Below are 23,046 nucleotides of genomic sequence, written 5' to 3' on the forward strand. Positions count from 1 at the left end.
CTTCGAGCTTTATCCACGGCCACTCGGCTCAAAAACAACAGCAGGAGCAGCAGCACCAGCTGCCGCAGTAGCAGCTCGGGAGCTTCTATACTTGAATACACAGGAACGAAAAGATCGACTTTCTCGGCAACCATGCAAAGCACCGATTTTGATGCAGTTTGTTCCTTTCAAAAGAAGGCAAAATTTGAACAGGACACATTTTTAATTTATTTTGGGCCGTCAATATTTAAAACAAAAAAAAAAGGAATAGATAACTACGAAATGCCAAGAAGCTCAAGCTCCCCTCTATAATGCTTCATTGTAAGCCCTGAGGGTACTATAAATAAATAAATAAATATAGTGATTACAACTCAGCGACGGGACAAAATGCGTTGCTCGCGCCGAGAGGCCATTGCGGCGGTAAACGAAAGAACCCATGGATATGCAAGCGTGACAGCACGATACCAGGCTGTCGTTGATGGAAGCCTGTCAGAGGCAATCGCACAAGCTATTGAAAAGTATCTAGCTAAAATTATGGAGCGCATTGCAGAATGTGTCACGGAATCGTCTAATGAACTTGTATACTCACAGTTAGCGCAAATATTACCGACTGCTACTGTTCAGTAGCAGTCGGTAATATTTGGAATCTGACATGGACGCTATACTACACCTCATTCTCAGGAAGGTGGGGTAATTGCGAACACATCTCACATAAAGCAAGTCGTGCCTGTTCCAAGTCCCCCAAACAGGGACACTATTAGCTCAGACAATTATGACTCAGGCTACCTCGAACATGGAAATTTACATCCGGGCACAGAAAAGGAGGTGCTCTCCCGTAGAGACACCATTGTGCATTCAATTTCTAAATCTGAGAAAAATTCTGCAGAAAACTCAAGAGCCAATATTTTGGAGGACGTTGCCTCTGCGGTGCCCCCATCACCGGAGCTACAGTAGAACTGCGGATCAATATTCGCTGCCTCTATAGATTTAAAGGTTCTATCTTCTCAACTTTGTCCGGATGTTATTTTGCTGCAAGAAAGTTGGTTATCTCTGGGAAAATTATTTTGTTTGCGTAATTTTAGGTCGTTTCGCCTAGATTGATCGCCCGTCTAGAGGTGGGGGCTTGTTGGCCTCAAGGAAGTTTTGCCACAGGGCAAATATATCATTCCAGCTGATGTCTCCGGAAAGTGAAATTCTAGCCGTAGAAATTATTCCTCCTGGCAGTATGACTTTCTCGTTGGTTAACATACACACTTTCCTTTGGATGTGCAAGATACACACCCACTAAACTCAGTTCCGGTAAACTGCGGCGAAGAAATCGTATTGGCTGGAGACTTGGATCATGTATCATGGGGATCCAGATCAGGCCAGTGTAGAAAGCGCCTATGCGGCTGGGCAACGACTAATGATTTCTTGTGTCAAAATTCGGATGCAGTTACGTTTCTTCGCGGACAGCTGATATCTGCATGATCTTGTTCCAGTAGTGTTTGAATTTACAGGGCCGCAGTCCGCCATGGAGGCTCAAATCCGTTCTTTGGTGTATTACGATAGATTAAAAAAGGTGATTGCAGACCCGTTTCAAATCAATTAAACATTATTCTCTGAAGGTTGATGATAGTTGCTCAATATTCGATACTTCGCGCAAAAGGTCAGAGTTCCAGTTAAAGGCACGCAAGGACACTGTTAATTTCTACAAATTGGTGGAATGACGATTGCTCGCGGGACTACAAGCGACGGAAAGCCGCGTGGAAACAACTCATGCATAACGAACCTCCGAGGAACTGGAACAACCACAATTTTATTGCTGGAACAGTTAAAAGAACGGTATGAAATGCAAAGTATCATTACAATGTCCATCTTTTGGAATTACTTTCAAAATAATATACTAAGCGTGTATTGTTGAGGTTTCTAAGATCCTGGATTCAATAGTTTAAACCACCTGTAAAAAAGCTAACTCTCTATTATAGATGCAATTGCGAGAGGTTTGGAGACCCGATTTGCGACCTGTCTTCCCTCCTCTTCTCAGAGACAGTGAACAATGGAAGAATTCGAACAGATTTCTTTGTCTCAGTTGTCCTACGTTGTTTCATGTTTACTAGCGGCAGCCCCAGGTCTCGATGGACTCGCTACTAAGATGCTTAAAGTTTTCTCTGACGTCGCTCCCAACGTTTTTTGTTAGATGCCGTCAATTACTCTGTACAATATGCATGGATCTCTCCTGCCTGGAGAATTGCGAAGGTGATTCCACTGCTTAAAGACCACAAAGCAAAGGACACCTACTAGACAATATTCGGCCTATTTCTATAGCACCAAATTTTGTAAAATTAATAGAAAGATTATTACACGCGTGCACGAATAAATGGGTTACCACAAGAAAATTATTGAGCACCTGCCAAATTGGATTTAGGCCAGGGATGTCAATCTGGTGCGTACATGTACCCCTATAGAGAGCCGAATTCGGTTGGCACGTGACCACAAACAAGGCACGGCTATAGTTACACTAGACATTTCTAAAGCACAGGATAGCGTGGAATACCCTATTTTAATAGAGGATGCAGGATATTGGATTACCTGAATACTTTGCAACGTGGACTGCTGAGTTCTTACAGGACAGGGAGCTTCACTGTGCACAAAGTGGAACTTCACCAGGAAAATTTAGACAAACGCGCAAGGTTCCTCAAGGCGCAGTTTTATCTCCCCTTTTGTTCAACATCTTACTCAGCTGCATTCCTTGTCGTCAGAATGTAAACACGTACGTTTATGCTGATGATATAGCGTTTTTAGCTTCTGCAAATGATATTCAGTCACTGGACAAGTGCTTACAGGGGCGCTATAACGTAAAACTATTCCAAACTTTTATATTCCAATTCTGCAATCAGCCCACCGCGATTGGTCAAAAACATTTTTGGACCATCCCCACTTCACCTGTCTGTCACGCGACGTCACGAAAACCGCGATAGCTCCCCATCTGATATGGCGTGTACACACTGATTATGCATTATTTGACCGTACAAAACAAAAATAGTTATTTGTGATTCGATGCCTTTTTGGCATTACCCCTCGGTTATTGGTCAAAAGCTTTCGGGCTGCACCCACTTCACCTGCCTCTCACGCGACGTCACAAAACCACAAAAACTCACCGCGTCAAAGTGACGTGTACGCGATAAAGATGCATTAATATGCCGAACAAAACTGAATTTTCTTCTGAATAGCCGCAGGCTGCCTCGTTCCGAAAGGAATAAAAGATGGCTGCCGCCGATCGCTCCGGCACTGGCTACTCGCTTTTAACGCAGAGCATGGGTTTATTTGCGTGTAATAAAGCTTTTTGCGTGGCTGTGTAACGTTTTCGAGAACTTTCGGCACGTTTATGACCTCGTTCTGCCAATTCTTCTTTGCTGAGGATCCGTTTTAGCGTCATTCTTAAGCTTCCGTTGCATGCCGCCGCGATTGTCGACGAGCCACCGCAAGCTGAGTAAGCGAAAGCGCACCAATCGCAGACGCCGGCACCATCCTCTTCATCCGGTTATCGATATTCAGTGCAGTGGCTCGGCCCCTTCGGACCCCTTTCCACTTGAGCATGCTCCTCACCTCTTGTGAGCCAATTAGATAAGACAAGCCGCTCAGTGCAGGCAATGTTATTCGTTCTTCAAGCAAACAAATGTGACCTCCTATGAACGAGGAGAGCCTTTGATTGGTTTGTTCAGACAACCCTGCGGGTCACTGCCCGATGCTTGCGTCGGCGGTTACGCAAATTTGCCGTCAGAAAATTGGAATAGTTTTACGTTATACGGCCCCAGGAATGCTTATGCGAGTTAGAAGCACAGCTAGACAGTATCCGCTTGTCCGTTAATATAAATAAGAGCGGTGTTTTTATTATATCTTATTAGTATAGTTATTACATCCCTTTCGTGCCGTCGTTCAACTATTCCACAAGTGGAAGAAGTCAGGTACGTTGGAATTACTTACGATGTAAATCTACACTGGCGTCAACGTATTGAACGAAACAATTCAAAAGCTTCCAGTGCAATGGGGATATTGAGAAGGATAAGCAATAATCGATGGGACATGCCCAGAAACACACTCGTAATGATTTACCGCATGTATATCCGACTTATACTAGAGTTCGATTGTGTGCTATTTTCCGGCTCCCCTGCTTATAAGCTGCGTACTCTAGTTTTGCTGGAACGGGAAGCGCTCCGCTTATGTCCGGGGCTACCCCAGTTTGTACCAAACACCATGCTCCACAAGGCATCACGACTTTTTTCTCTAGAAATTAGATTTAAAATACTCACCGTTAAAAAATTTATAAGGCTCTATGAATCTCCACTAAGAAGATCCCAGTCGATCTTTATCGCTCAACCAGCTCTATTTTGTGGAGTCTCATGGCCTCGGTTTCACACGCCACAGTTGAATATAACACAGCTGTTATCGAGTCCCTTAAATGTACATATAGATGATGTAACTGCGGTAAGCAGTATCTCAAGTTCCTTGGTTATTACTTACGATGACATATACCCCAACAATGCGAATCGGCTTCCCTGGCATACTTTTAATGGATTACTCCAGGATCGCTTGAATTAGCTACACACAAACGTAATTATAACAACGGATGCCTCGTAGCGTAAGGAAAAGGCCGGAAATGGCATTTGTTCATCGGCATTGGGTCGTACTTTTTCTGTTCGGCTCGCAAACTTCACTCCAATATTCCTGGCGGAATTCATAGCTGTTGCCCTAGCATTGCGTAACCTGCAGCTTTCCACGACAACCACCATAATAATCACAGACTCTTTATTGTTGCGCTGCTCCCGGCGAGTCGCATGTATGAAAAAAATTACAATCACTGGCTCTAAGTAATTTGCAGAGTTTGCGATTAGTACGGGTACCTGGACAAAAATATATTTATGAATGACGCGACAGACCATTTGGCCAAGGTTTAACCTCCTGCCGACGGCTTTTATGACGTTTGCCAGGTTTCCAAGATACATCCTTCTGACATCAAAATCAAATGTGACTTCCTCCCCGGAGCTGCATCCACTTACAATTCCCTTGGAACAGGAAAGTTCTCCAAACAAGGCAGACAGAAGTGTAACTAACGAGAGTGCGATTTCGAGTCCCACCCCTAAATTTATACATGCACCGATCTGGTCTGGCAATTTTCCCTGTGTGACATTTCTACAACGCATTATGAACAATTGAACATTATACTTACTGGACTGCCGGCGTTTCTCCTCCCTGAGAAAAAGCACATTGCAAATTACAATGCGACAGCTCAGCCTGCCAATGAACTCTCCGGTACTGCTGTCTTTCTGAGCGTCCGTGCTTGGACATTCATTCAGGTATTTATGCATCGCCATAGAGAAATTCATTGTTGAATCAAACCGATCTCATTGGTAATTGTATTAATCATTTCATTCTTCCCTATTGCCTCATTTATAAATATATATACATATATTTCTTTTTGTGTGTTCTATTAGAATTACTTTACTGAATCGTCTTGGATTTTACTCGCTTTGATTCTTTCATAGAAATTATAGTTTTCTAATTTTATTCACTTAGCACATATGTAAAATCTGCCCGAATCTTGGCCAATCTCCGTGTGTGGGTGTTTCGCCAAGACTTTAAGGTCATCCTACTCCTCCTCATTATCTTCAACAGTCGGAGGACACAGACAGATGCAATATCTTCGGATGCAGTTACACGCTTAATGTAAATCAAATGAAATGCACACCTGTGGTTCACATATCACGAGACCTCTCTGTACAAATTTCAAACGAAACCATAGGTGGCTTGGGGTGAAGCCCACTTACAGTTCTGTGCCTGGTGTTTATTGCTGATAAAGTTACCGCCATATACTTTTTTCTTTCTCCATGTGTTTTGCGCATTTAGATAGAAAATAGCAAAAAAAATTTTTTTCTCGTATATTTATGCGACGTCATTAGTAGGTTAGCTGTATGTCGGAATCGCCAACGCGGATGTATAGCCTACCTTACCCATAGTCTACCGTTATATATAGTTGAGGAAACGAAGGAGCACACTTACGAAAATGTCATTTTTATGTTTTAACATTTCGGCCGTGCCATGGCCGTAACGCTAAAACATAAAGAAATGCAATTTTCGTAAGTGTGCTCCTTCGTTTCTTCAACTACATATGCACCGGACCTACCTAACGTTTCCTTGAATTATATATATATATATATAATTCGGGAAGAAAGGGGGTTAACCGAGGGGCCCGATTTTTATTAGTCATATCATAAGAAGCCAACAAACACTGACACCAAAGACAACATAGGGGAAATTACTTGTGCTTAACAAATGAAATAATGAAACGATAAATTATTGGAAATTAAAGTGGATGAAAAAACAACTTGTCGCAAGTGGGAACCGAACCCACAACCTTCGCTGTTTGTTGGCTTCTTATGATATGACCAACATACATACATACATACATACATACATACATACATACATACATACATACATACATACATACATATATATATATATATATATATATATATATATATATATATATATATATATATATATATATATATATATATATATATTAATTAAATAATTAGCGGAATTAACGGTGATGTGCGGAGGGGCACGGCCCCTTGCACGTCACTCCTCGAAGAGGCAGGAGGTGTGTCGAGTGAGCTACTGCACAGCACTTTTTGCAATGCGGCGAAAGTGGTTCAAACTATGGATCCGGTAGCTCAAAGCGGTGCGAAGTAACGCTAACGCGCTTCTCCCGCGTTTACGGCTAAGTCGCCACTGAGTTTATTTTTCCCTCCATGATCTCACGTTCGCGAAACCGGAGCGCGATTTATCAGCCTCGAAAGAAACGTTGGAATGCTCGCGCACACCGTAAAAGCCTCCACGTAGTGGCACCGGGTCGCAGACCGACGATGAGGAGGAGGATGAGGAGGTAGACAGGAAGGGAGGCAGGGATCGGGCACCAGCGCTGGACAAACAAACAGGCCCGCGGACGAGAGCCGGCACGGCTGGCGACGGGCGCGTGATTTGTGAGCCGACCGCAGGTGAGCGAGCGCCTATGCAGTATAAGCGGGTACAGTAGGAGGTTGCGCCAACGTTGAGAAGGTTGTGCCAACGTTGTGGCGATCTTGAGGAGCTCGTCTTGCGAGGCGAGTCTCAGTTAACCGCTGGCGGCGTCGTGTTCCTACGTAAATCGGCTCCATGTCGACCGACTTGGAACCGTATCGTTTTCTTTTTTTACCCCCTTCGGATCGGCCCTGAAGAAAACATGCACACATGTTTTTTTTTCGGCGAGGTTGAGCCTTACGCTTTTGTTGCTTTGCGGCGACAGCCTCCAATTTGTAAACGTAAGGGATAAGTGACGAAAAAGTTAAATTTATTGGCCGAAAATTCGCAAGTATAGTGGATGGCGGACGTCGTAGACTGCGCAAGGATCGCCGTTGTGTTCTTTGAGGTATTAATTTTCCCTAATTGACTTACAAACGATTAACCTTAACGCGCGTGCTGCAAGTGCGGAAATGAACTTGATCAGTGCTGAATGTTAGTAGAAGTATAGTTAGTAGGGTAGTTAGCCCAGTTATAGTAGTGTTTGCCGAGACCAGCGCCACATTCGGGATATTCGTTCCCATACATATACCCTATAATTACCATTTTAAATTAATTAACAGCACCTTATTAAATAGGAATCATAATGGCGACTACAACAAAAGTTCTGCTGTTCCAAGTCACCTTTAAACCTTCAACTGGCAAAGATAAGAGAGGCTTGGCCTAGAACATTTTTATTGCTTTATTTCTTCATTATATTGCCCAAATACACACCAGCTGAAATATTGAAGAGCTTGTCTGAAAACTAAGCGAGATACAGTAGGCCAAACGTTTGTTGATCAGCTGTTTGAAGGTCAATGTATGGTCAAAAACTGGTGTTTGATACTTGCTTTGGCGAGGTCAATGCGTGTTCTTGAGATACACTTCTATAGGGATAAAAGATAACAGCTTCCTTAAACAAAAAAAAAAACGCATTTGGGAGAATACGACGACCAAGTGCGCTGAGAAGAGAATGACGAAGTCCTCCAGATTTGTTATCAAAACATCTGCTGCTCCTTACGATTGACATTTTTGTGAATGCCACTGTTGATAAGGAACATAAACATATGTAAATTGAGGTGCACAGACTAATATTTAGATTTGTGTCGTTTTTGCAGATGTTTTTGTTAGGTTAACAATATTTTTGAGCTACCAGTTAAATGGTTAAAGGATTTTAAAGGGGAAGTGCAAAGAAATTTTAAATTCGATAAATGAGTGTCGTACATGATACACACATACTACTTGAAGCAATCTTGGCAAAGCTGCAGCGCTATTTAACTTCAGGCTTTCTTATTTAGAGTGCTTGAATAGCACCTAAGCAGACGACAAGCGCACGAATGGTGGCTAGCGGACATGGCGCAAACTCTGACACAGCATAGCCTCCGAGATTTTCAGCGCACAGAAGACCTCTATCAAATCTCGGAGGTCATGCCGAGGAGCCTCCCTTGCTCCCAACGTTCTGGGTTTGCATCACTCCTCGTGAGTAATAATGGAGGCGTTTTCTTGTTCTTTTTTTTTCGCTCTTTTTTTAGTGAGTTGTGGTAGGGAAAACGTCTAATTTTGCGAGATTTTCGTGACGCATCCAACTCGTATTTCCCACGTGGCATTTAGCACGGACGCTGCTTTATTTCTACGCGATCCGAAGCTGGGAGCTTTCTTAGCGCGATCAAAAATTACGTCGCAGTTGCCCTTTAATCCACTTGACAATAGCTGCACCGACATTGTAGTCTGCCGGCGCCGGAGGGACAAAAGGCACCGACGGGACGGTTATTTTCGTTCGCCCTCCATTAAGCACCGGGAGGGTACACGAATGTGGGGCGCTATCAACGATCCTATGAAGCAACAAGGAAAAGAGGGTCGCGGCGGAGGCCACTTTCGCTGTCTCTCTGCTTATCCAGACTCCTCCCGTTCGCCCTTCCACTGTCACCCCTCCTTTTACATTATTTCATTTGGTTGGTTCTCCATCCCAGTCAACGTGCTATCGCACTCACTGCGCCATTCCGTCCCACGGATTACGCAGTGCGGATCCCTCGTCTTCTTTGCAAGTCGCCGCCGCCAGCGCACAGTCCTTCGCGCGGTCCTCTTTGCTAAGCCTCGGATGTGTCTCAAGGTTGCCACCTCAAGGCCGGTCCCACGCTTGCCAACAAAGAAAACACAAATGTTGAGAAATGTAGCGCAGACGGTGCAGAGAAAAGGTCGTCTTTCGAGAAGAGAACCAAGCATAAAGACAGAAGAAGCGAAGCCGATGGATACAGAACGATGAAAGGGCGAACCACGTGCTGTAGAGAGAGCGATATAGAGAGAGAGGGAAGGTTAGAAAAGCAAGAAAGAGAATGTGCGCTCAAACTACCGCAGCCAAGGGAGTGCGGCAAAAGAAAGAAAAACAGAAATATGTAGAACCTTCCTCAGCCAAACCCTATATGCTTGGAGAGGAAATTGAGTGATCTCGACGAAGACTCAAAGAGCTAAAGCAACAACATAAAAAAAAGGGTTATGCGCAACTGGAACAAAAAACGTTTTCGAAGATATAAAAAGCCGGCACCTCCACCACCCCCAACCCCCCTTCCACCCCCGCGCTCTGCTGCGCCGGGCTGCGTTCCACAAACGCGAAAGAAGGAATGAAGGGAAGTGGCGAGGGTGAAGGCTGTTCTTATCTGGCTTCTTCAAGCAGCGTAGCTCTGGAGCGAAGAATCGGGAACGAAATTGTGTAAATGTGGGATGAAAAATGACAGAAAAAGAAAAAGAGGGGGGGGGGGGGGGAGATCGCATACGAGCGGGTGCGCGAGAGCCGCTGAGCTTTCAGTTAACGACGCGAGCAGAACGAAGATGGGGGGGGGGGGGGGAGCCACAAAGCGAACGTCAGCGGAAGTGTTTGAAACCAGGTTTCCGCGTGCGTCTTGTGTTTAAAAAGAGCGAAAGGAAGCGAGACCGTTGCGAGACAGGGGCATGTTGAGCCGGACGTCCGAAGGTAAACATCACGGTGCCGGCCTCTGCGGCTCTCTCTCTTTTATTTCTCGTTCTCGTTTGTTTGCTTCGTGACGTTTTGTTTTTGCTTATTATTGTGCGCAACTAACTTTTTGGCTTGAAGGGCTCGAAGCCAGCCATTGTTCTGCGTTAAATTGTGCAAAGCAACATAGAAACGAGGGTGAATACCGCGTAACTTCGAATACTGTGCACCTATACCTCTTCGCCGCTCTGAAAATAGAAAACCAGTACTTATATATATATATATATATATATATATATATATATATATATATATATATATATATATATATATATATATATATATATATATATATATATATATATATCTGCCATATTTAATGTGTATGTTCTTGTACAAACTTCACAAACCATGCCAAATCAATTTGTTCCTAGTGTTGCCATGTCTCAATGGATATCATTCAGTAACTTCATGTACAATCATTGTGATACCTTAATGATATTTCACACATATCATTTATCGTGCTCGAGTTATACTTACTGCTGCACTTTTTCTTTTATTATTTTCAAGTGTACACGTGCATGTACTGCTGATTATGCTCCCGTGCGCATGCCCGTAAAAGCGGGCTCGAACTTGTATCTCCCTGTGTTTATTCTGACGAAGGCCGTGCCACGGCTGAAACGTTAAAGCATTAAAAATGCAATTTTCGTAAGTGTGCTCCTTCGTTTCTTCAACTACCTATGCACCGGACCTACAGAACATTTCCTTTAATTATATACGAGGACATACCTTACGTGTTGCTTGGGCTGCCCGCTGTATGCAAAGGCCACATCTACGTTACAAACTGCGGGCTCTCGGCAATCATTTATCGCCGCTTGGGACATGACCGGTTAGTTTGGTCGAAAAGACAGCTGTCATTACAGTGGACTACTTTGTTACTACAGAAATGTGTGTGTGTGTGTGTGTTTGTTCACACGGCACACACAGGACACAGCGCGAAATGATACCACACTTGGCGCGGTCTTTCCTCGCATTTCACTCTTCGAAAGTGGGCGACAAAGTCGTCGCGCGGACGACCTGGTCCTCGACAGCGGGTTCAGCGCGCACTTCTAGGAAAACGCGGGCGACAGACTCAGTGCTCGAGGCGTCCGAAGCCTCGGCGAGGCGCTACAATGTGGGCGCTTGACCTCTGCGTACGCGGACTGAACCTCGATGTCTGCGAGCGACGACTGAGAAGTCGCCGAAGTCTGCGGATTTTTTCAATCTTCCTTCCTGCCGAGAAAGCCTTCGGCGTGGGGCCGCTTATGTCGAGATAATCGCGGAACTCGAATGACAGAAAGTGGAGGACAAAAAGAAAATATACGCCAGTGGGTTCGGAAGACAAACATGCGGGCGGCAGAAAAACAATCCGACTCATCGTGTAAACGTCGAAGACGGAACAGGCCCGACCAGATGGACGGCGCTCGTTTAACAAACTGCTCCGACTGGCTCGTTTGAACTTCCAACAGTGCGCAGACCGCAACGTCTGACGAAGCGCACGGTCCTCGCTTGTTATACGTCTGTCCGACGGGGGAGAGGTGGCTGGCGGCGTTTCTCCTCTCAAAGCATGGAAAGGGCATCGGTTCGTCTGCCGACGGAAGTTGCGAACGGCATAACTGAAGGTGCGGCGATAAACCTGACCGGCAGCTTATACTGATTGAAACTTAATAAGACTGCTGACAGCTGAGCGAGCCGGCGAAAATTCGTGCTGGAAGGACAGCGTAAAAATTAAACCAGCCGCGGCGACCGTGACTTTGCGCGGCATAGGATGAACGTCGCGGGCACGATTACCCCGCCGCCGCGGATCCAGCCGGGATTTCAATATAGGCGGAGTGCAAAGAACTCCCGTCTACCGTGCATCGGGTGCACGTTAAGGAGTCCCAGGTAGTCAAAGTTAACCCCCGGGGCCATCCACAACAACGTCGCTCGTAGCCCACTGTGGCCACAGTTTAGGGACGTTAACCTTCACGAGTTAAATGTTTGTTTTTACCAACTTGTCGCGCTTACAGTCGATTTAAAACAAAAAGTGCTGCCCGGCATATACCCGCACAGAAAAAAAAAACAAGAAGAAACATGCCAGAGTGTTTTCGAACAGGTCATATGTTGGTTGAAAGTGACAACTCTGTCCTGCTCCCTTCTCTCCTTTTTTTTCTTTTTTTTTTTGAGTGCATATGCGTTGTAACACTGCTGCGAAGAACGCATAACCAACTAGCTCCCCCGCAAAAACCATTGAAGCAGCTCGGCAGTAACCAGTCAAACCCCCCATCGTCGCGAGCCAAGCCGGGCAACTACTAAAGCCTGCTTGCGTCACGTGGACCGCTCTTTTTGCCTCCCCCTCCGCTAAGCACTTTTCCGTCGGTTTAAGACCACCGCGTGGGCGGGACGTACGCCCGTTGCCCCGGTCCCGTCTATGCAGGCGCCGCGATGCTTTTTCGTGCACTCATCTCTCCACGCACGCTGGTTCCGCTCCCTCCTCGTTCTGCTCTATGCGCGTGCACGCGCTGAGCACGCTTTTCGGCACGTCTCGACTCCTCTTGCCAGCGCTTGTTTTCAAAATAAACCCTTCTGAGTGGTATACCAGCAGGAAGAGGAGGCACCATGACGAAAAGGCTGAGGTCCTCCACTGCCCCGTATGCGCGCTCATATCTGACGTTAGTGCGGAAAACAACCGCACTCGATCGCAGCCTTGCAAGCACCTGAGCGGTCGGTCATGGCGGCTGGAGTGGGTTTTTGTAGTGAAAATAACCTCTTGAAGCAGTAGGGAAAACACTTCATCAGTACTCAAGCGCTCATATATAGCAGCCCCATTTTTTTAACGTGAAAGCCCGCAGATGAACTTAGTAAGGCATAAGCTTACGGACCTGCCCGTGTTTTATTTGTGTTTGTGTCCAACCTGTCCTCATTTGAAATTTGAATTGGTCAATTGCAGCGAGTTCTCAGCTATATCTCGGCTTTTTAAAACTCATTCTGCTCGCCACACGTTGCCACCAGGGAAGTGCCCTTCGGTGTTTTAGCGGAGGATTACCTGCTCCGGCGACACTTGCCAGCGCTGTCTGTATAGCGACGATCGCTTACCTTTTTCTTAAGCGTAGCTGCGCCAAGGGGAATCTGCCTTGAGTGCTGCTTGAGTGGGTGAGAACTGAGCGCATGCGCACGTCTTCGTGCGCAAACGAAACAAATGAAATCGCCCCTCTGTTGTGCATTTTCAAATGTGGAGTCTTTTTGCTGCACGAATATCCATAAAGTTGACCGTCCTTTAATGCATGCGGATTTTGACAAGGTCGATCAATCGACGCCAATTACTCCTTCGTCGAGGTACTCGAGATTGCACCAACCTGATCTTTCATGTCCCATTCTCCGTGCAAAAAAGAAGCGGACCTGTTTGCTCTACGTCGCCACTAAATGCCGTACAATGTTCAATATGCCCCCCCCCCCCCCCCCTCCCCAACGACGGCGAGTAGGGGCATGAGCACGGAGATCAGGATGCACGAGCAACAAACGGCGAAGAGTATAGGCCGTGTCTGCCCTTTGTTAAGAGTGCATCGTTAACAAGGCGCTCATTACGTACACTCCTTGTATATCCAGGCAAAGGGCAAAGCGCAAATTAGGCTGCGCGCTTAAATTCGCGTTAGCACGGCGTTTTCTCAAAACAGGTTCCGTTCGCGGCGCTGTAGCTTCGTATGGGTGGCCTCTTGGTCCAGCTAGCTCCGGCGCGGTCCCGGGGCATGCGACAGAAACAGAGCTCCGCACACATGTCGCTGCCAAGAGAAGAGGGCGAGAAGGATGGCGATGCAGTGGCAGGAGATGAGAGTTTAGTAAGAGATGGAAGGGGGCGTACTGTTTAAATCCGGCCGCGACAGGGAACAATGCGCGCCCGTCCAAAGCGCCTGCCTCTCTCTCTCTCTCTCTCTCGAGAGAGAAAGAGCTGCGGTGGCTATTCCAGATCTCGAGACTGCGCTTCTCGCTGCAGTTGCATGGACTGAAAGAGGAGGAGAGAGAGCGAAGCGTCCCTCGAAGGATCGTGGTGTTGCAACATGCTATACACGAGGTTCGGGCTCCCGCCCAGGCCGGGAGCGCTGCCACCCCGGGCGCTCAGACGGGGTCCCGTCGTAGGGCCCGTGGTGCCGCGTTCAATCTTCGACGACACTCTATTCAATCTCTCGAAAAGAAGCACGCACGAAGTCTGGCGGGGGCATTTTATCTTGGCGGCTCCTCCTAATGCACGTGTACCCAGGGGCGCGAAGAATCCCGGTATTATTCGTCCCACTCAGAGCGACCTTGTATTAATAATACGACGTCGATAACAATAAGAGGAAAAAGAAAAGAAGCAAAGCAGTCGTAAGTTCCGTAAGAATGCCGACTAGCAAGTGAGAATTACTTCTTAGGGACCTCGCTCCTGACAGCACGAGGGTGTAGGAAGTTTTCTAGAAGAGTATTTGGGCCGGGGTACCTTTTACCCCTGCTGCCGCCTACAAGCGGAAGGGCTTCATCCCAGCCAGTGCCACCTTCCGAAGCTGCGCGATCCTATAACATAACACGCTAGTATACCAGCTGCTGTACATTCTCCGAGGCAGAGACATAGCCGGTATTCCTTGCTCGGAAGGCCTGACAACCCTCCGCAATGATCCACCTGTTGATTTCAGCGCGCGGGTTCAAAAGGACTCTCACTACAGATATTTTTTTTCTTCCCCACAGTAGGTCTTGCTATGATCAACATGCCGACCGGTTCTCGTCTGACCACTAAAGCTGGGAAGCGTCATTCTATGGGAAGAAGGCCGCCATGCAACGACGTCAAGGACTTGTTAGTGTTCTTGCACCCGGGACAGTATATTTCAAGCCTACGCAGTTGCGATGTCCCCAGCAAAAGCTGTCCGCCCTGCCACCACACTTGGCAAGTACCAGCATACATTTTGCCGGTGTTTCTGACACTGCGTGCACGTGGGAAATGTGCACAGGACGACTATAAACGATCGCTCGGGCCTGTTCGCTTCGAGAACTGCACTAGTGCACGAATAGCCTTTTGCGCCTCTTGTTACTCCCCCTTTACTCTCACCTCCTTGATTTCTCTCTCTCTATTCCCCCCTCTCTCATTGGCTAACAAGAATGCGTAAAAAGTGGTCTTTGTAAGCTCTTATTCGTTCGCCAACCCACCGAGAGTAATATTTTACGCGTCGTGCCCCCAGATCCGCAGTGTACGCGTATGAGCCCAAGGCGAACGCATCAACGGAGCGTGATTAGCCTGGCTGAGATTGTGAGACAGCGAGGGAGGAAAAAAGTAATAATAGACGGCCTTGAGCTCACTTTGGCTGGCTAGTTCTTTAGAAGATTTATTCTAATCACTGACAGGCTTATCGTGACGTTCTTTTGTATCCTTCCAGGCTATCTGTCTATATCTGACTATCTATATGTACTGCCAGCGGCGTCCAAGTCCCACGTCTCACTAACGTTTAATAAAGGCAGCGCAAATAAGGTCTCCATTGGAATCAGTAAGAGACATTAAAAAAAAAAACTTCATGCCTAAAACAAAGCTATAGAGTGTCTCGGTGTAAAGCGTGTTATTGGTTCACTATGTAATCACGAAGTAATCGCATGTGTTAAGCACGTGATATTTCTCAATTCGTTTAGAAATCAATTAAAGAAGGGTGAGTGTATCCACAGTAACTGAAGCTCATAGCTGACTAGAGTTTTTTCCGTATTGCATCTCTGCAATTCTCATAATTGATAAACGTTGTATATGCATTGAACTATTAGTAGATCCACTTACAGGCCCGCTAATGAAATTCTTAGCAATGAAATGTGCTTCTGCTCTAAACTTGATTAACATAGCCTAAAGAATATAGTCACTTGTCAGATTGTTCCTTCATTTGATTTAACGAAGACAGACAAGTGTGGCATTAAGTGTAGCTCATATTTATGAAGCAAGGGAACGTCAAACCAATTTAATATGCTCTGCACAATTTAGTTCATGCTGACAAACAGTTTACTGCAAGATAGTACAAGAAGTAGAAACTTGAAGCGTTATTGTGAGAAAATTCAAAGGCACGCTTCTCAATTTTAACTTCTGTTACTTCATTTCCGAACATCCAGTAATAAAAACGCTTCATTAATATTTCCAGCATTAGCATGCCAACCACACGAGTAACTTATGATCTACTAGAGTGCTTCTAATTAAAATCCCTGCCAAAGAAAGAAAGAAAAAGGAAATTTGGCAGGCTATTCAATTTTGTAAAATTCCACCCATCGCGCAGAAGCACAGAAAAGAAAGAATAAGAATAAGAGCACGGGAAGCTTTTGTTCATCCGCGATCATTAGGCTAATGTAAGCGAATAATTATTCAGATTACTTCCGGCCATATTGGTAGGCACGGAATATCAATCTTGCTATTTGCATCGCAGAAGACCTCTCGAACCCCGACGCAACCTTGACCAATTTTCAAAATAGGTACTCTTTCCTAAGGAAAAGGAAAGTAAAAAGTGAAAGATCTATTTTACTATTTTCTAAGAAGAGAATGAGAGTTCTTGGCAGTGAATTTTGCGGCTTGATGCATTACAACGTACATCTAGCTGTATTGAACAGCGATATTAATATATCTGAACATAGAACTGTGTCGAGAAACAAGTGCGAAAGGAAATTAGTTAGAATACGCTTTAAAGGATCAAGTAATTAAGCTAGGACGTCATTGTCAAAAATGTCACAAAATATAGATTGAGTAATTTTGAATGTTTAATTGCGCCTCCATTCAGTGTGCGCAGTCATGAAAGGGAAAATTGGCATCCACCCGAATTGCACCACGAAGATGCAAAGGAAACCTCATGCAGGTTTCTCAGAAAGAAGGCTTTGCGATTAAGGAGAAATTTGTTTCTGGTCTGAGATTCGTACCCGGGACCAACACCTTTGCGAGACGGTGGCTCTACCATCTGAGGTAACAAGGAGGCTAGTAGATGGCAGCGCGAGGGCGGATTAGCCGATAACTCGAAGCACAGTGACACTGAATATGGCAAATCTGTTCTGAGGAATCCCCCAAGGCGGAGGAAAGTTCATGAAAGGGAAAATTGCCAGCTCAGTTCAGCTCCGCAGAACTGATTTTGCACATTCAGTGACCTTGTACTTAGAGTTGCCTATTAATTCACCTTTGCTAGCCTCCTGGTTAGTTCAAATGGTAGAGCGACCTTACCGGAAAGGCGTTGGTCCCGGGTTCGAATCACGGACAAAGAAGCGTTCCCTCAAACGCAAAGCTTTATCCCAGAGAAACACGTTTGAGTTTTCTTTGTAGATCCCGTGTTGCACTCGGGTGGACGACAATTTTCCCCTTGGTGAGCTTTCCTCCAACTTGCGGGATTCCACAGAACTCGTCTTGCCAGTATGCGCAGTAATTCAACATTGCGCCACCGGGCCCAAGTGGCGCCTTAGAATCCCTACCAGGAAAAACACCTACCATAATGTCGAACATGATTTCGCAATGGCAGTTGTTCGTCACATCGTTAAGAAATATAATTAGGAAAGCCGGTGAGTGGTCAACAAAATGCTTTCTGATCGACCATTGTTTTGCGCGTCCCTTAAATATTGAAGAGTAGTTAAGCCATAGATGACTTTAGAACAACTACGTGGGCTGCTTCAAATGGCGTGGACGTACATCTGCAGAAGAAACTGCTCACTGACATACTTCCTAGAATACTCTACCACACGGCTTATGGCAATGGCGGCGACATAGAAGCAATAAGAACAGAAAGTGTTTTAGATTCACATGAAAAGTTAACTAAGACTAAGAACGCATTGAGCGCACATTACACTTTGTACAAGTAATGTACAACTGGGGAACAACAAGATATAATGCGTTTAGCAATAAATAGAACAGCGCTCAGAACGCCCGGACGTTTTACCGACACACTTTGTCTGTTTATATGATTCATAAAAAAGAATAGAAACGTGAGTTTAGAGAAAAGAGCACGTCACTCATAGGGCGTCTCCTCAAACAGGATAATTACGAATCCTAGATTGGTTGTGGGTGTATGTTTGCTATTGTCTGGTGAAAATACGAAGCGTCAGTTTTCAGTAATCTGGCTTGTATTAGGATTGTTGGTACAACCATGCTTGTGTACAAGTAAACTTATCTTTGTGTATCATGCACGTTGCACTTTGTAAGCCCCCTGTACTCCCCCAATACCTATATTCTGTTTTTCATCGATAGAAGTAATGAGTAAACAAAAAGTTGAGCAAGTGTAAGTGTAAGTGTAGTGGCTACATATGATCCCGTCCCTGAATGGATTTCGCGTCTGGACGCTTGTGTTTGTTTACCAGAATTTTGAACTGTCATTGGACTGTATACTTTCTGTGAATTTGTTTCTCTTGTATGATCATATGTAATGTAACTGCATCGGTTTGACAGTAACGATAATTCCATGCAATAAAGAAAAACAAGTAATGTATGCAAATCACCCGAGCTACGACATTACCTTCGTAGAGAATCCACTACGACTTTTCTCTGAGTTAAAGATGCTGAGAACGCGGCCGCATACGTTCGTCTCTTGCGCGAAAGTAAGCTATTCGCACACTAGTGCAGCTCCTGAAGCGCGACGGCCTCGGTGACCGTTTATACCAGTCCTGTGCATACTCCCACATTCACGCAGTATTCACTCTCTCCCGCCTTCTATTTTTCCTTTCCTTAACCACTGTGTAGGATAGCAATCCGGACAAAGGACGTTTGTCTGGTTGACTTTCTCTGCCTTTCTTTGAGTTCTCTCTCCCCTTCTCCCTCTCCTTCTTTCTCTCCATTACGACGAGTACGGAGGTAGAGTGCAAATGTACTGTCACTCAGTGACTCGCGACGCATCTGTCTCTCGGGATTGTGGCGCTTGAGTGACAGTTCCATTTAGACATCTGTTGGACGCTGCGCTTCGACAAAGCGTTGCGACACGCTCCCTTGCAAGCGTGCGCCAAGTCTGCCTCCGTAGACGGGGATGGTCGCGGAACGCGTCCGTCGCTGCTACTTAGCATACGGTCGTAGGGTTATTTCCCCGGCGGCCGAATTTCTGTGTTTTCGAAATACAAAGAACGCTCGTGTCCTTAGATTTAGGTGCGCGTTAAAGAACCCCGAGGGGCCAAAATGAATCCGGAGTCTTGAAAGTGAATCAGGATTACGGCGGCTCTTAGAATCCCAGTGTTACCCTAGGATAGTAATTAAAGTCCATAAGTCAATAAATATATCGTTCGTGACAGAAGCACATTGAGTGAGATGCGAGGCAAATCTGCGCCGCGTCCTGTATCTTTGTGCAATGTCTCATCGTGTCTGCTGAACATGTGCGTTCCGTTTGACCAGCTCATGTACTCGTGCCTTCGGTGCTTGTGTATGCTTTGCCTCAGTACAGTGCTGTGTTACAGACAGAACACGCTTTACAGTATAAGACCAAATGAAGGTGAGAGGCTCGAGGGGAATATCTATTGTTGAGAAGATTGGCATGACGACAGCGTTCTGACCTTGCTGTAAGAATGTTGAAAAAATATTTGAAGTAATCCGGCGTTAGCCTGAGAAAACAGTTTTAATTAATAATCACGAATTATCTACGTATCACGCGTATAAAGTATCCATTTCGCGTACCCCACCCCGTTTTTTGGCATCGCGAGAAAGGTACAGTATCAAGACATACCCCATCCCTCTTTATTTTTTCATGATTGTGATGCCAAGAAACTTTACGAACAGAGACTGCTAACGAAGCATTTAAGGTATTTTGCGGACGAAAAAACAAAATGGCTTCTATCTATCTATCTATCTATCTATCTATCTATCTATCTATCTATCTATCTATCTATCTATCTATCTATCTATCTATCTATCTATCTATCTATCTATCTATCTATCTATCTATCTATCTATCTATCTATCTATCTATCTATCTATCTATCTATCTATCTATCTATCTATCTGTCTGTCTGTCTGTCTGTCTGTCTGTCTGTCTGTCTGTCTGTCTGTCTGTCTGTCTGTCTGTCTGTCTGTCTGTCTGTCTGTCTGTCGTCCGTCCGTCCGTCCGTCCGTCCGTCCGTCCGTCCGTCCGTCCGTCCGTCCGTCCGTCCGTCCGTCCGTCCGTCCGTCCGTCCGTCCGTCTTCACACGCTCTAGTCTTCGTTGCTTCAGAACGGGGACAGTGTCTAGTCTTTAATTTTTATTGTTCTTGGTCTGAACCACATTGGTTTTCAGTGTTGGCACAAGCGCTGCTACTACATCCTAATGCTCTTAGGTTTTCTGCCATCTTGATTGCGCAAAAAGCCCCTTCATGCTGTCAAAAACACAAGTTCATAAACCTTATTGTAATGAGCAGTGGCTAGTTCAGAAATCACCGATTGGCGTACTCCTGTAAGCATTCACCGAAGCGTTTTCGTCTTTCTCAGGCATTGGAGGCCTGAACTAGACCAAGAACTACTCCGGGTTATAGCACATAATATTAACATTTTGATGTGCTCATTTTTGTCGGGTTATAAGACCAGAGTATTGGTTTTTTTAGTTCCGTTGTATCTTCGCCTCATACAAAGTTTCTTGCCCCCTCGTTTCCAAAGCCTGCATTTGTCACACCACGAAGAGACATCCTAACCGTATAACACTGACAAAAATTTCTTCGTCTGCTGATGCGGCTTAAAGAAAAAAGATTGGAATCTGATTTAGAAGCTGAATGTCGAATTCAAATTGTAATCTTTGCAATGGAAAGCCTTGCTTTCCATTGCTTGTGTTGAACTACAGCAAACAAAACCATTTGTCACACAGGATGCGCTAGTGTGAAGGCACAATCAAGTATCCATGAGACTATTCCGATCCGTCATTTTGCTATTAATGAGGTGAAGGAAAGTGGCGGACTGCTTGAACTCGAACCAACGCGTACGTTTACCCCCAGCCATTCGAGCAATTCATCTCATAAGGATGCGATATATTGACGTCACAAGCATCTAGCCACCACACGCTTTGCACCGGCGACCGGCTGACGATGGCCAGGCTCGACCCAGGGACAAAAGGCAGTCCCAAGATGGCGGCGCCTGTCACACGAGAAGGGGCCCCTGCAGGTAGCCAAGCCGTGGCAGCAGCAGCGGCAGAGCAGCGGGCAGCTATTTTGGCCCTCCTCTGCCCTGCACAAATGTGCCCCGCGGTCCAAAAAAAGCGCCTCTTCAACCAGCGGGCCGCTGGCAGCCGCTCACCAAGTTCACCCAGGCACGGAACACACACATGTCGTCTGCAACGGCTCCAGCCAGAGCGAGTGAGCAGACGACACACCGGCGTGGGCCGGACGTCGTCTGCTGCAACCCACGGAGTAGCTTTGAGGAAGAAGATGCAAGTACTTCCGCTTTTCGTGGCTGTGCTACATCACAGCTTTTCGGTACGGTGCAACTTTGGATCAGGGTGCCACCAAATTTACAAACACGCCGCAATGAAGTTTGGGCGGTTTCTATGAAACCGCCTCATTGGCGGTATCATATAACTTCGAGAGCAGTGTACGTTTACCGTCGCTGCAATCAGTACTAGGAGGTTAGATGCATAGAATACTGTCAACGGTATACCGGTCACACCAGTGGTCGCACCAGTGGTCGCAATTTCTATTCAACGACCAACCTTATTTAGGGCGGTTATTTTTACAGCGTCTGCATGATCCATTGTCGAAGCAAAATGTTGTACAAGCATTACTGTGCTTTTTACTATCAAGTGACCTGCGTGAACGACTAAACACATGCCGTAGTTTTCTTTTCGCTCACGTGTGCCATTCGTCTGATTTCACTTCCTTCTCTACTTCTAACCACCCTTTTCTCTTTGTGCCAGGGCAGCAAAGTGAATATTCAACTCTGGCTAACTTCCCTGCCTTTTCCTTGCCGTTTCCTTGCGTCTTTCGCTGTCTGTTGTACACCCTTGCAAAATAAACACTGCAGAAAAAACGTTCCTTGAATGTTGAAAACATATACAATCGAGAAACGAAGTAACTTGCTGAAGAGCACTATAGTATGTTCGTTAAGGGGTCTTTTATTGTTGTCGCTAACGGTGGCGCAGAAGCGATCAGGCGAATTCTTAGAAACAAGCATAAGTATCTGATACTTAAAGTGCTCTCTGGAGAAACTATGCAATATGCCTGCTATTTACACCCAATTTCTTAGTTTTTCTATAACAAAGCTGCAAGCAGTATAAAAATTAAGTAGAAACAAGGCGACAAAAAACGATGCTCCGTCAAGCCTGTATTGGTGGAAAAGACAGCGTTTATATAGAGTAAGAAGTTCACCATAAATAACACAATTCTCAACGTTCTCTAAAAGTTTATGCCTAGCTCTGCTAAGGGCTGAGGTAAGTTTGGAGTTCTTCGGCAGGAACGCTTAGTCACGGTATTGGCCGAGGAACAGTAAGCAACAACATAGGCAACAGTGACAGTAACAGGAAGTGTAACGAGACTGGGCGTATCTGACTGGGGAAAACAAGTAGCATACACACACAAAAAAAATAGTGGTCAAAAGGAAGGAATAACTGTGACCGCAGAACAGCTGCTTTGTTCACAAGCTCCTCGCAACAATTCCTATTTAAAGCCGAAGACGGCGGCGATGCTTTCACTATCCGCAGCCAACACAGTTTATTGAAGAAAGCGCCAAGTCTGTTCAGTGATTTCCTACCTTCTGTGGTGGCTTAGTGGCTTTGGCGTCGAGCTGCTAAACCCGATGGTGCGGTGGCCAAATTTCGATGGGGGCGAAATGCAACAAAGCGCCTGTGTCCCATGCATTGCAGGCACGTTAAAAAACCCCAGGGGGTTCTTGCGTAGTCCGGCCACTACGGCGTGCCCCATTATAATACTGTGGCTTTGGTGCGTAAAAAAACCCAGAATTTGATTTATTTTTTTCCTTTCCTGTCCAAGAGGGAGTCTACAACATGGCAGAAGCCATAGGAAGAATTGGAACAAGCAGATAATCACTCTAGCTGTCTTTAGTTATAACTCTACTTGTTATCACGAATGTGAGACGGAGTTAAGAAAGACTCTTAAAATGCGG

At 45.6% G+C, this 23,046-nt stretch overlaps 1 protein-coding gene across 2 annotated transcripts in view; it reads right to left on the minus strand.

Moving 5' to 3' along the window:
• The window catches only part of SERCA (ATPase sarcoplasmic/endoplasmic reticulum Ca2+ transporting SERCA), a 148,364-nt gene that overhangs the window by 105,448 nt on the left and 19,870 nt on the right, over positions 1–23,046 (minus strand). Inside the window, exon 2 of one of the 2 annotated variants that reach the window (XM_075685937.1) lies at positions 5,189–5,211. The exons of the other annotated variant lie outside the window; for it this stretch is intronic. The gene's annotated coding sequence lies outside the window, so the exon portion shown is untranslated. The remainder of the gene's footprint in view (positions 1–5,188; positions 5,212–23,046) is intronic. 2 annotated transcript variants of the gene reach the window in all.

Source organism: Dermacentor variabilis, chromosome 3 (genome assembly GCF_050947875.1).
Source record: "Dermacentor variabilis isolate Ectoservices chromosome 3, ASM5094787v1, whole genome shotgun sequence".
NCBI lineage: Eukaryota > Metazoa > Arthropoda > Arachnida > Ixodida > Ixodidae > Dermacentor > Dermacentor variabilis.